Here is a 12,275-nt window from a genome sequence, read left to right as displayed (position 1 = left end):
GCCTCGCCACGTCCCTAGGAGGCAGGCATGATCACACCCTCGCGTCATGGACTAGATGGGGAGACCGAGATACTCAGAGGCCAAGCAATTGGTCCACAGTCACGAAAGCAGTCAACACCCGGCCATGGGTTTGAACTCAGGACGTCTTGGTCCCAGATCCCTGACCTTAACTACCAGGGCCTCCTGCCTATCTGGCCACCAGACAGCAGCTGTGCCCAGGGATCATGATCATTGAGCTGCGATGCTTTGCCTAAGGATGCGAAGGCCTCGGGAATCCGGTAGTGTTTTCAGCTTTGGGTTCTGCACCCAAAGAGGACACTGGCTGCCAGTGAGACTGCACAGGTACCCTGACTCAGCGACTCCCCGCTGCCCAGCTCTCGGAGGCTTGCCTGCGCTACACACAAGCATAACACATTCCTGGAAATAACACCCATTTAAAGGCATTAGGGCTGACAAGGAGCATCATTCTGCTGCTCATCAAGTTAATTTCCCAAACATTTCTTCAGCATCTGCTATTCGTAAAACACTAGGCGAACTAGCAGGGCCACGCCTCGCTGTCAAACTCAACCGGCAGAGCACCAGGTCTTGGACTTGGCTACACACTGTGGCCACCTGGGCGGTCCCGGTGAAGTAGCTCAGTGGGGAGAACGCCAATGACCCCAGTCGAGTACAGGCAGACTCTCTAGGGTGGGACGAAGGCTGAGGGAGGTTGGAGGCTCCCAGCTACTCCCCTGTGCAGCCAGCGCTGAGAATGCGGAGCCGCCCATGAGGGTTCCGAGTGTCAGCCTGCTGCTCTCAGCAACAGCATCTTCCCTCCCCTGTGTTTCCTGTCCTTCCTGGCCAGGTGAGTGGAATTTTACTTGAGCAATTTCAAGTGCCTTCACCTGGAGCTCTTCTTAGCTTCTAACAGTTAGAATCTCACTCCAACTGGCCGAGGCAGAGCATTGTGGGTGGCAGCGGTCATGGTGTGAGGTTGCCCTCGGACCCGGGGGGATACGAGGGCCGGTGAGGGAGGAAGCAGCCTGATGTGGCGGTGAGGCCTGGGCCCCGCGGACTGACACGCATCGCTCGCACCTCAGCTCCCAGGTGAGTCACACGCTTTCCGTCTCAGTTTCCCTTTTTGTGATTGTTTGTGAGAACTGCACTTACTGACTTGCACAAAGGGCCTGGTCCAGGTAGATGGACAATGGACGGTATCTTCTACTTGACTGTTTTCTCCTGCTAATGAAAATGAATTCTGTTCCGCCCTGGCCGCTGTGGCTCAGTTGATTGGGCGTCATCCCATCCACCGAGGGGTAGCTGGTTCAATTCCCAGGCAGGGCACAGGCCCAGGTTGCAGGCTCCATCCCTGAATGGAGAAGCTCCCCAGCTGGGGGCTGTGTGGGAGGCAGCTGATCACTGATGTTTCACTGTCATGTCGATGTTTCTCTCACTCCCTCTCTCCTCCTCTCTCTCTCTAAAAAAATCAATTAAAATATTTTAGAAATTAAAAATGAAATGAATCCTGTCCCCTTTGGAGGCCTTCTTTGCTGGGTCCCTTTAAGACTGCCTGCCGAGTGGGGCTCCGCTCTGACAAAAGCCTTGGAAAGTTCGTTCCTTTCACAGCAATTTCCCACACTGGACACTGAAGTCACATCTTGGCTGGTCCTAACCGTTTCCAATTCCTCAGATTCTTTGGTCTCTTTCATTTTTTTCCCACATCCTCAGACTTCCACTCCAAAGTGATCTTTGCTCTCAAGGTCTTTCCATGCAGTTCCTTCCCGTCCGCTTTTCCTCTCTGCGGAACCCGCCCCATCCTCCCACCGCCTTCAAATACACAAAACAGCTCACAGCAGCCCCGTGCATCCCAGCTCTCTCCCGCAGCGGGTCCCGTTAGGAGTCAGGCTGTCGCCCCAACGGAGACTGCATGTGGGTCACTGCTCAGCCTTCACCTGCTGAGGTTGGTGTGAGAACCAGCAAAAAACCTGTAAGAAAATAAACTCCATACGAGAACCAGACAGAACATATTAAGGGGCCCCAATCGGACGGCCTGAGGAGTCAAATGTTCTAGAAGGAGACTTGCAAGTCCCTGTTGATCTCACCTGCCGTAGCCTCTCTATACAGTTGAGCATCATCCTCGCACGTAACCGCTCAGACTTCCTTTTTTAAAACCCATGAGCACTTGTTATTCCCTCTCTCGGTCCTTTGCTTGCACTGTTATCAGCTGTGGAATAGCCTCAAAGCAATGACTCAGGGTCCCCGTTATCTTATCTCTGCATAGCACAGCCCTGGCTCCATTTGATGCATCAGAGCTGCTGCTTGTCATTTCTCAATTCCCACAATGTTAGCCAAATGACAGACGAAAGATCCCCTAACAGATGACCTCCTTTCTGAGCGCAGAGCAGTCTTCTGTGGGAGTGTCACTCACCCCGGGGCCTGTCTCTCTCCGCCAGCCCACCCGCTGACTCGGGAGAGGCCAGGCGTGGACCCCTGAGGTGTCGTGGGTGACAGAAAGCAGTGAGCTCATCTCCACGGTTTCCAGGGCAGCTCCATCATCCGGCTGCCTCTTGCTGGCTGGCTCATCAATCTTCTCATTTCTAACCGAGCCATCTGCTCCTGTTTTCCCAGCCTCTTAATGCGGTTCACAGCCTTCCTCTGATCACGTACACCTGTGCCTCTCACCGCCGTTGTTTTTGCTGAATTTCTTTTCCATCATAAGCTGTGAGGTGACATCGTCGATTCCCGCTGTCATAAACAAAGTCCATGGGGCTTTATCTTGCAGATTACTATATTTAAAGACTCTTTCTGACTTAGCCATATTATCACTTAGGAATTCAAAAATCTCCTGTTTTTCTCTCCAGGCTTTTTGGTCTTTTTCTCTTTCTTTAAAGGGCTGAAGCATATATATGTATATGTGTGTAAATATATATTATATTAATATAATATATATGTATATTATATAAACTAGAGGCCAAGTGCACTGCAGTATGCAAATTTAACGGCCATCTTTGTTGGGTTAATTTGCATACTCTTCTGATTGGCTTATTGGTGTAGTGAAGGTACGGTCAATTAGCATTTTTGTATTTTATTAGTGTAGATCTCCTAAAAGCAGACTAACTTCAAGGTAATGCCTATGGCCCAGCTGTTTTCAAATAGTTACTAGCCTGTCAGTGTTCTTTAAGCGTTTGAAGATTATAAATCTTCACTATGTGAAATTTAAGTTAGTCTGGAAAAGGCTTGGATAAAAATATTGATAAAGTATAATCTTCAAGATCCAGAGATTAATTAATGTACCCAAGGCCACTTGTTCTCTCCAGAAGTTTTATAAAATTCACTGTTTCTACCTCACACCCACCACTAACCACATTCTTTGTATCAACACGGCACTAGGTCTCTGAGCAGCAAAGCCAATGTACGAAAGGAGTAACCCCCATTGGGAAATCGTAGCATTGACATGTTATGTGACATTTGAAGTCATCAAGCTCAGTCACTGAAAACTTAAACAAAACAGAGGTGCTCTTTCTCCCAGAAAAGCATCTCAGGAGCTGAGCACAGAGTCCCCGATGGAAGATGGTGTGAAACCACAGAATCCCGCTCTCAGCCACCCCGTCCTCATCCCCACTGAGACCGCTTGAAAACTTCTGATCTAGTTTGATGTGATTACTGATAAGGGAGGACGCAGGTCTGAGCAGGCGGAATACCTGACCCAAGGACCAGACCCCGTTAGTGACGCAGCAAATAAACACGGAAGTCTCCCGATTTCTGGCCTGGGGGTCATGATGTCTCCCCTCAGAGAGGTCCATGATGAAAAGCACACTCTGGCCAGGAAAGCGGTGGTGGGACGTCTTGAGGTTCTGCGTGGACTGTGGGGGGTGCGTCTCAAGAAAAGAAAAGCAGGCAGGGCTCGTCACTGCGTCTGCACATGCCCTGTGCTTTCCGTGCTCTTGCGCGGATATCTTTGACCTTGGCACTAACAAATGGGTTGAGCAGCTTCCAGCTGAGAACCCTGTGGTTTCCCATACATGGGAGCCCATGGCGATCGCTATGACAACAGGGATAGCATTCTGTAAACACGTGTCATGGGCCATTCAGCTGTGTTTAAGTTTAGGCAAGCTTGAATGAGTTTGAGTAAGCAACATTTTCAGGCGTGTTCTATACAGATCACTGTCCTATAGACCTGACTCAACTGGTGATATAAATCAGCTGACTAATAAACAAATTTCTGCAAATTGCATCTTTCTTGGAAGTGAGATGTTATCCCAAAGCCTCAGGAAGACATTAACAGGACAAACCGTGTTTATAGAAGACTGGGGAAACTTCTGTAGATCGTTCATAATGATTAAGAGAATAAGCTGATAATCTGAGCCTCCGTGACCTTAGGACCTATGAAACTTATAATCAGTATACATTTTCTTACTCAGCTTGGGTCACCATAATATCATAGGCTGGGGGGTTTCAGCAACAGAAATTTAATTTCTCATAGTTCTAGAAGCTGAAAATCCAAGATCAGAATGGCAGCGTGGTTTGGTTTGCGTGAAAGCTCTCCTCCTAGTTTTGCTATGCTGCCTTTACTGCCTTTTCACTATGCCCTCAGGCCTCACATGGCAGAGAGAGAGAGAGACTCTAGTTTCTCTTCTTAAAGGACACTAATGCTATTGGGTAAGGGCCCCATCCTTATGATCTGATTTAACCTTAATTTCTTCCATAAAGACCCTGTCTCCAAATATCATCGTGGTGAGCATCAGGACTTTGACTTCAACATATGAATTTGGGGGAGACACAATTCAGTTCATGGTATCCATAATTTCATTTAATATAAAACTTGGAATGATGCTATAGCATAGGCCTTTGATATTTCTGGCACATATTATAAAATAATTTTATGTATTACACAATTGTATTGAAATCTATATTATATCTATATTTAAAATATGTATAATACAGAGAGAAAGCCATTTTCAAGCATCATATGAGAATGAAATATTTAGTGCATGTGGATTTTCCAGAGAAGTAAAAATTACCATGATAAGCAATGCATCTTCGATATTACAACTATTTAACGGAGTTATTTGCAGCATGTTCATAAGTCTCCCTCTTTAAATATAGACATGCATATTTAAAAATAATTTAAAAGTATTTCCTTGACAATGCAAGGTCATCATTTGGAAGACCAAGTTTTAGACTCTGACAATGAAGGATACAGATGTGCAAAACTGTCTCCTTCGACTACGAGAGAGCCGGATTTACCATCTCCATGCTCAGAAATAAAACAGGTGCAGGAAAACGCAATCCCAGACATGTCAGAGGCAAGCCTTCTGGAGTGCTGTTTACACTGTTACTTATTGCATAATCTTTTATATTAAACTAGAGGCCCAGTGCACAAAATTCATGCAAGGGGGCTTGGCCCCCCACCGCTGCGGCTTCATCCAGAAGGTTGTCCGGAAGGACATCCAGAAGGACGTCCGGTCTAATTAGCATATTACGCTTTTATTATTATAGACTAGAGGCCCAGCACACAAAATCGCTCATGGTAGCTCGCCACCACCCGCCAGCCACCCCGCCGCACTCACAGCCCCGCCCACCCACTACCCACCTTGCTATGATCAGAGCCTGTGCGCCTCGGGGGAGGGACCAAGAGGTGCTCAATGCACCTCATGGTGACTGGTTGTTTGGTCGTCCTGGTCGTCACGGACACTGGCTTTTTATAAATATAGATGGCAGCATTTCCTTTCACCTTCCATTCTGAATCTGTAGAATGTGGGCTACGGGCCTAAAGTTTCACACCTGGGAAAAGTGTGTCAGCTCTGAAATGTTAAGTTTGTTATGAGATGTTTCTTATTTATTTGTGTATGTGTTTAGATGTGTGTGTGTTTAGTTTGTCTTAAGAATTAAAGTTGCTAAAAGTCCAGTGATATATAAAGACATTATTTGAAAGTAACCAAACTGCATTTAATTGAAATATTCTACAATTTAGCTTTTCACTGAATGTGTTGTCTTTAGAAGCATAAATGGAAAGCATCATAGTGGCTTGATGATTATTAATGAAACATGCTCCTGTAAATATTTCTCAGTCCCACTGGGAGTAGCCTAAGTACTAAGTACTATTTTTTATGTATGTACTTCCTTTCCTCAAAGGCTCTCCATCTTTAAGTAATTTAAACTAAATAAAAACAAATGTTTTGGTAGTCACAAGAATTTAACTCAGCTTTCTCATTACAATAATGCTGTTTTACATGTTTTTCAACTTTGTTTCATTTCTACTGAAATGAACCATGATTCTCCCAACAATTTTGAAAGTTATCTTGATAGGTTTTTATTACTATTGGTGAAACTAAGCCCTAAATTGTATTGTGCATATACAATATTCATTAATTTAAGTAACATTCAAGTATAAAACATAAAGCATGTCTATACACATTTGGGAGTTTTAGAACATATTTGTTTTGTTTCAAATTTTAATACACACAACTAACACCATGGGTACATAAAATAAACACTATTGGTTATTACTGTTAATGAAGAAATTAGTTCTAGATAAGAATTTATTTTTTAAAAATGAGATTTGGCAAATAGTCTATGTTTGAATTTGACTAAAATTCCTGATTTGTTTTCTCTTAAGATTATACCAGTGCTTCACTAAAATGTTATTCTTCTTGAAGAGAATTTGACCTTTACTTTCCGTCTGCCCATCCCAACCTGGGGGTCGAGGCACTTACACGCCAAGATCACAAAGTAAGCTGCCGCCCAAACCGCAGGGACAGTGGTTTAATAAAAAGATGGTTCCTGTAGGATCCCTTTGTTGTCACAATCGTTGGCAGAAGCAATGTGGTTCAGTAGAAAGTTTTACATTTAGATTCAAAGTTTTGTTTCCAAGAAATTTGGGAATATGTATCAGGAAACCAAACTAATCATATCCATTGACTTCGTACAGAGCATTTTTCTCTTGGGAACCTCCTATTAAATATTAAAACATAAATCAGAAAACTATGCACAAAGAGAGGCTCTGAGACATTATTTGTTATAAACATGGAAAATGTTTTAACTTATATGACAGAATATTCTGATCTAAAAATGTGGACTGAGATCTAAAATTAGGGCCCAATGTCATGTGCTGCCTGAGGACTGGTGACATCAGGACCCGGAATAGCCCAACCGGAAGTTTCTCTCCCAATTCTGCTCTGACACATAAGGTGTGAGCCCTGAAGGGCCCTTTCTGTTTTGTGTTCTTAATTCATCTTTTATTGTTGACAGTTTGACAGATGTCCCTCTTTTTTTCCTCATTGACCCCTCCACCTCACTCCCTGCCCTGCTTCACCACACGATTGTCTGTGTCCTTGGGTTATGCATTCTTGTGTGTAAGTTCTTTGGTCTGAACGGTCCTCGGTCCTTTGCTAATGCTATCAGCAATAGTGTTTCACTCATTACAATATAAGTCCAATACATTACAATACAATACTGAGATTCAGGTGCTCACATTCTGCCATAATTATTACTTGACATTTGGAATGGGCTGGGGTTTGGGCTATTTTTTTTTTGAACTACTGATCATCAAAAGACCGCATCTCCGATAATTTTGAACATCGTAGGAGGCCTGTTTCCATCTGACCATTTGATATGATGAGATTACAGGCTAATGCTCTGTTTCAAAAAGCCTCGGCAGCTGTCGTTTGAAGCATCCCCAGATGTGTGTGATGCATCAGACAGAGCTTAGTTCTGGAAAAGCGAAATCATAATGATGGGAGATGGAGTGATAAAAAGGTGCTGCATGAAACCGAGTGAGTCAGGGGAAGAAACAAACAAACAACTTCTGGGACCTATTCTGAAGTCAGCTACCACTAAAGAGATTGTTTATTTCACTTGAAAATTTAAAAAAATAAAATAAAAAGGAGTATCAGAACTGGGAGCCACATACCATCAGCTATGATTCTTTCTGACTTTCTCTCGTGAATGGCATTTACTTTTGTCCAGAGCTTGCAAATTCTTTCCTTCCTGTCTGTCTGTCTGTCTGTCGGTCTTTATAGCTGTGGGTGGGAATAGAGTCCCTTTTCCACATGAACAACTGTAATTATAACGCACAAAGGCAAAGAGTGCAGTGACTACTTTTAAGAATATTTTGGCTGATTTTCTTTTGTGAAATATTAGGGAATGTATCTAAAAATTTTGCAGAAGCCTATACAGACACACACACACACACACACACACACACAAACACACACATACACACACACACACATATATTTTTATTGGTTTCAGAAAGGAAGGGAGGAGGAAAGAGAGAGAAACATCAATAATGAGAGAGAATCATTGATCGACCACCTCCTGCACATACCACACTGGGGATCGAGCCCACAATCCGGGCATATGCCCTTGACTGGAATCAAACCTGGGACCCTTCAGTCTGCAGCCCGATGTTCTATCCACTGAGCAAACCGGCTAGGGCCACAGAAGCCATTTCGGAAGGCATGCAAATGTGTAACTCTGACTTAGAGTGTCCTCTAGCTGCCCCATGTTATCTGAATAACAGGGACCAGGACACGTAATATTCGGGTTCAAAGCACCAAACCCACCACTTGGCTTTCCGTGAAAGGCTTTCTAGAGTCATTTCCCTAATATTAATGATGTAAAGCTTTACCTGCTTAAGAGAAAGGTAAGGAAAAGGATGGGGGGCCTAGAAGTGAAAGATTTGCTGTGTCATTTACTTTGCAAAGGTATCAGTATCTTTTATACAAGTGCAGAAATATACATTAAACCACACACACGCACACACACGCACACACACACATGCACACACACACATGCATACATGCAAACATCTTTGCCATTAATTAAACATATTTCCTTATCACTAAGACCATACCTATTGGATCACTTCACCCTCTAATTATAGACTCACTTTAGAATTCAGCTCTCAGCACAGTACTTATTAAATTAAGGCACAAAGACCTGTTACTCTTTCCTAGTCTCAGGAACTAGGACTAAGTTTAACATGTTTTCACAGGCAGAAATCAGGCAACATGGACTCATGAGATAAACAAATAATAAAAAATCCGAACAACTGCTTTCTTGTTATTTTCTTTGACCCACAATAGCATTAAGACTTGATTTTGCTTCAGTGGGTATATGTAGGTACATCTAGTTGAGTATTTCTTGAGAAAAATACCAATAACACCCTTTTGCTACAATACCACTTGTTAAATATTCTCATAAAAATCGCTGGCACTGCCATATATTTTTTTAATTCTTTTCTAAATTTAAATTCTTTATTGTTGAAAGTATTACATATGACTGCCAGATATTTTTGAGATAAACAATCTCTAGGGAAACTTTAAACCTCTGTGTACATGAACTCACTAGTTTCAATTAAATCACTTAAATTTCCATGTATTTAGTTGACCGCGCAACTAACTAAAGTCAAGAAGAGAAGCTCTCAGTGGGACCATGTGTAAAATTTGAGTATCAAAGACAAAGCCTGGAGTTTACACAAATCCCAAATCCTAACGCCTACTCACGCCCTGATTGAAATCCTGCATTTTCTCACACCTCTGCACGCCCAGTTATCTGGGAGCGGAGCATGGAAGTACTCAAATACCAAAGCCATGACTCTTGTGTATTTGTGGCCAGAGCCGCAGGAAGTAGCAGAAACCTCAGGAGGATTCCCTCCCTGGTGCTACTTCCAGCGTTGTGTTTCATGTGTGCGAGGTCTGCACAGTTCAAAGGCCGTTCTCAAAGGCAATGAACCTGAATCTTTTTCAAAAGCAAGTCCTACATAGCTGTATTCTTCAAGTTTTATGAGAGCAAGGAGAAACGTATCCCAGAAAGCTAGCTGTTTCCTGGCCTATACACTAGATTCAATAATAAGCAAGAGGCCCCATGTATTTAAAAGGGTAAATCTAGCCCTAGCTAGTTTGGCTCAGTGGCTAGAATGCCAGCCTGCAGACTGAAGAGCCCTGGGTTCGATTCTGGTCAAGGGCACATGCCCGGGTTGCAGGCTCAATCCCCAGTAGGGGGCATGCAGAAGGCAGTCAATCAATGATTCTCTCTCATCATTGATGTTTCTCTCTCTCTCGCTCTCTTCCTTCCTCTCGGAAATCAATAAAAATATATAAAATAAAATAAAAGGTTTAAACTAAATCTTGCTCAAAGTAGTTACACAACTCTTATGGTTATACATAAGCCCAAGGACCCAAGGACATAGCATACTCAATATACTTATCCCTGTTTCTATTTGGCTAATAGCAAGGTTCTTTGATTCTATTAAAAATGCCAAGCCATGAGGTTGTCAGTGAAAGAAGGTATGACAATCAGCCAGGCTTCATCGTCAGGCACCATAGAGGCTCAACAACAATAACTCAGCTGAAGGGTAACAGGTCCCTCTGCAAGGCCACAGCTGGTGCCCGCCACCCTCGGGGCAGGGAGGTCGTGGAAAGGGTGCCTCAGCCAGGAAACACGCGTCCCAGAAGGAAGGCCCTTCCTGCAGAGAAGGCATTTGCACCCGTGGGCACATGACCTAGGGGTAGAGCTCAGGCTCCACAATTCTGTCCCCTCCCCTCCCCACTCTCTGGCCCTGTGTACCCGAGTGCACAGCCTACAGCAGGCTCCGCTCTCTGCACAGCTCTGGCCGCGGTCACGGTCCACACGCCCAGGCCCCCGCCAGCCAGCACGTGCTGGACCTGGCTGTCGCTCTCCTTCACGCCTGCTCTCCACGTGCGTGGGAGGCCAGGGACTCTCAGGGTGTCTTCTCCGGGTGGGATCGCTGTATTCTTCTTCTCACCGTGGGAAGCCACAGGAAGAAGAGACCAGGAAAGAAACAGAAAAGCATGTTTTATGGAGGGTTAGTGGGAACCACGTGAATTTTGTGGACCAAATACCACTTTTTCAGGCATATGGACTTTCAGAAACTATTTGCAGACAGGGGCACCGGTCGGTGAAGAGAAAGTGTAAACCCAAATACGAAGGGGTTGCCTGAAAGCAGCGAGCAGACTGTGACCTGGAGGGAAGGCGTGGAAGCGGGGGGAGGAGATGCTGGGGGTGGGGGGCAAATGGGAGGTAAACGCACAGGAATTGAGAACTGACTGGGATCTAGGGAGTGAGGGCAGAATCCGGGAGGGAGGCCGTTTTCTGGCTGAGGCGAGTGAGTAGCTGGTGGCACAAGGATGAGTGTCACTGTGGGCATTTGAAGTCCTGGGGGATTCTCTCTCTCTCTCTCTCTCTCTCTCTCTCTCTCTCTCTCTCTCTCTCTCTCTCTCTCTCTCTCTCTCATTGGTTGGTAGGAAGTTGAACCTGTGCATCCCTCCTTGCAACTGCAAATTGCTGCCTCTGCGTCTGGATTGACTCCAACTGTTTGCATAAATGAGAAGTGGGAAAGGGAACAGGCCGCCTGCCTGCCTGCACTGCATCCTATTCCCTCTTGTCTCACCCCACCGGCCCGAGGGTGGGGCGGGGGGTGGGGGGGGAGGTGTAGCGCCTGGAACCCAGAGACAGACTGGAGGGGCTGAGGGCACCAGCTCCAGAGCGACTTCTGCTAAAGCCGGAGCCTGGTGTCCTGTGGGGGAGACGGATGCCAACGGACGTGCTCCCGCCTGCCAGGTGCACATGCTGTCATCGCACACAGCGTGCACAGGGCATTGCCGGGCCGCCACGGCAGCCCATGTCACTCGGCTCTGAGGACTCGGCGCTGGACAGTCCCCAGGACAGAGCTCATCTGAGGCTGTGGCTCGCGGCCTCCGCTTCCTCAGATGGCGGGGTCCGCTCACAGGACTCTCCTGAAGGCAGCTGCCTCCCGCTGTGAAGTCCGGAGCAGTCACAGGGGCACAGGGAGGGGTGCTGAGCTGGTCAAGCATCTCCTCCTCCCCAAGCACTGCCCCCTCCGCCAGTCCCGGCGCCTGGCGGACAGAGGAGGGGGCTCAGGTAGAATGTCCTGGTTCCTGCGGGAGCTCTGGGGCTTGGGAGATGCCGGTTTGCGTGGGGGTCTTGGCAAACCATCGATTTGTCAGTCTGACTAGATGTTGCCGTGGACTCCCTTATCCTCTGCCTCCCAGGCATCTCCTTGCTCCCAGTGGCATCTTATCTGCTGGTAACTCAGAGTCATCCTCCCCCTGCTGAGCTCTCCACTGAACCTACACTTGCCAGAATCCCTGCCTCCAATTCCCATTCTAGACTGGAGGCGCGGGTAACATTTAGAAGGAAAAGTGAAAAAGGACCCTGGAAAGAGGACCATGCTTGGGTCCTGGGGAGGCTGGAGTGGAGGCCGTGGGCGTCAGCAGGGGGGTCACAGCCGCCAGGGTATTTCCTGAAAG

This window comes from Myotis nattereri (assembly GCF_964212035.1).
Source record: "Myotis nattereri genome assembly, chromosome: 4".
In the NCBI taxonomy this organism is placed as follows: Eukaryota; Metazoa; Chordata; class Mammalia; order Chiroptera; family Vespertilionidae; genus Myotis; species Myotis nattereri.
Note: the sequence above shows the minus strand (reverse complement) of the source record.